Below are 2,780 nucleotides of genomic sequence, written 5' to 3' on the forward strand. Positions count from 1 at the left end.
ACTATACACTGTACGAGTAACGCTGTGGTGGGGGAAGCAGGAGCAGTAGTGGTGTAGTATGGTATACATCAAGAGCGTATACAGAAGGCCTTCTTTATACGCTCTTGTATGCATCCTTCCCCTTTGTGGCAAGTGGTTATGACTTCACCTTCTACATTTCGCGTGGGCAAGAAAGATCACTAAATTAAAAAAGACAAGGAAAATCCGACTTACAGTTCCAGTTACACTTACAGTCCGAGTCCGAGTCACAGTCACCAAATCACCGTGTGCACATGCGCAATGTAGACGGGGGATGATTGTCATGGGGGAGGTTGTTTATCATGATGCTGATGTGGTGCGGTTCCTTCCCCTTACTTCCGATGCAGCACGGGAGTTGACAGCGCCCTCTACTGTCTACTTGTTTCTATTGTGGTATTGGAATTTTTCTATAGATGCCGATCAAGAGTAAATAATAACATGTTATATTATCTACTCTTGATGCCGATCCAGAGACCGTGTATGTGTGCGTGCATGCATGCGTGCGTGCGTGTGTGTTGGTACAGGGATGAGGGGTACGTGTGTGTGTGCGTGCGTGCGTGCGTGCGTGTGTGTGTGTTTAGATATGGTTATGTTTATACGGGGGCTTCGGCCGAAACCCTATGATGCGTGGCACATAAGAAAACACTGCAGTTGAGATCTGTCTGCTGCCTGACCCAATAACACGTACTACCCCCTCCCCCCCACCGACATCCCTAGTTGGCTCAGTGCCAAGTTATCGCCACACGATCAGCACGTTTATGTAAATGTTTAGCAGCTTCACAAAATTCAGGCGCTGGGGAAGCTTCCACCAGGTGGCGCAGTCGTGCCTGCGTCAATGTCTGCATTTCTACCGATTCGCCATCATTTCGGATATGGGCTGAAGCACTATTTGTGTGCGCGCGCGCGCGTGTGTGCGTGCGTGCGTGCGTGCGTGTGTGTGTGTGAGAGAGAGAAGTGGTAGGAGAAGGCAGTGACCGGCATCCAATACCCAATGTACTGGTGCTCCATCTCCCCTCATACGGCAATCATATATCGGTTTCCCTGCTGCTGTCACCCTCTCTTAGCCCTGCATATTTTGTATTTGAAATTAACAGTATATATATAATCAGGAGCGCGTGAATAACAATAGATCTATTAATATATTATTATCTAATCTATTATTATTCACTCCTGATATAATTATAACAACGAAGTGATGCATGATGACGTGTGTGTTATATTCACGAATAACAAATGAACAGCCATGGGGCGCGGGGTCGGAGCAGCCGTCGTCGCAGGTGCGTGCTGTCACGTAAAGTTTTGCATGCACACGTTGTTATCTCCTCTTTGACTGCATTTGCACGTGCAATTTTGCGTGCATAAAATTTTGCGTGTATGCTGTGTGTGCGTGTGCGTGAATGGATATCGCTTTCAGATTAGAAACGACAATTACTTAATTAAAAGTAATCGACTGTAAAAATTATGCTACTATATAATTTGTATCATGTATACTAAGGTCATAGGTCAAAGTTAACTCAACTTGAGCGTCCTTCCCCTCCCCCCACACACACACTTACCCACCCTCTTGGTATCGTCGGTCTTTCAGTGTTGTTGCCAATGTTATCATCGGGTGGGTGGTTGTACACGGCCGTTGTAGCGTGGTATCCTTGCCCCCCTATTACAACATTCCCCCATCTACATTGTGCATGAGCATGTCTAACATGGTGCATGGGCTAAGAGCATGCGCAATGTAGAGAAGGGGGGGGACTTTTGTGATAAGAGGGAGTATATACCATGCTACATCGTCTCAGCTTATTTGTGCCAATATGAGTGCCAAACGACGAGAGAGAGAGAGAGAATTATCGATGCTAGGGGGGCGCTCTCGCTCGCCTTTCCGACAACTGCTTTATTCCTACTAAAGAGATGTGAATGTGTGTCTCGCTCGCTGAGTTTATACCGCTTTCGGATCGAGTACCGAAAGTGGAGAATTATTTCCCCCCCCAAGTTCCGCTGTTTATATATATATTTGAACTGAGAATCGGAGTCCGAACGTGTGATTTTCTAGTTGAGAAGCGCCATATCATTGATACGTCTTCTGAGATTCATATGGCGTGCTGCTGCTTGATAACGATGTGGTTATGCGTCGTGTGACATACAGTTTGAGCGTTCTATCTATATATATGTTTGCAATTCTTTTGGTGTTGGGTTGATATCTATATATAATTGCTAGAGATAATGAATAATATAATTATTATAATTGGTGTGCGTATATATTCATAATTATATCGTGGGTGTTATTTTCTTATGACGCGATATTCTGCCTCGGAGAATTTATTTTCAATTTCGCGATCTGGGTGCGCTGGTGCAGCGTAGTAATGTGTACTGCATGAGCTGTGTGTATTTCTTTTGATCGTACAGGTTCTATATTTATTTCGGGCGGGCCTCGAGCGCGCGCGCGTCTTGGAACGGTGCTCTTATGTTATTAATGTGATCAAGCAGCACGTTGTGACTGAGCGAGGTGGAAATGCGCGCCCGATTGTTGGAAACATGGACGTTCGTGGAGACAATGGGAGGGAAAAAACGATCAATCGATTATGATGCGGGACACGATGGCATAATTTCAATGATTTTACGGGGATTTTAATTTTCCGTGTGAATTTTAGCTCGAATTTGTTAGTTTCGTCTGCTAGCACCGCGTCGGCCTAGCGACCAGTGTATCGTTCGTATTGTGCACTATAGGAGCACGCGCACAGTATCACGCGCCTTTCTCAGTGTGTGTGGTC

The 2,780-nt window shown here is 45.6% G+C and overlaps 1 protein-coding gene across 1 annotated transcript in view; it reads left to right on the plus strand.

Moving 5' to 3' along the window:
• The window catches only part of LOC106813790 (zinc finger CCHC domain-containing protein 24-like), an 18,984-nt gene that overhangs the window by 15,765 nt on the left and 439 nt on the right, over nt 1-2,780 (plus strand). The window lies entirely within an intron of this gene.

This window comes from Priapulus caudatus, unplaced genomic scaffold (genome assembly GCF_000485595.1).
Source record: "Priapulus caudatus unplaced genomic scaffold, Priapulus_caudatus-5.0.1 Scaffold825, whole genome shotgun sequence".
Classification (NCBI taxonomy): domain Eukaryota; kingdom Metazoa; phylum Priapulida; class Priapulimorpha; order Priapulimorphida; family Priapulidae; genus Priapulus; species Priapulus caudatus.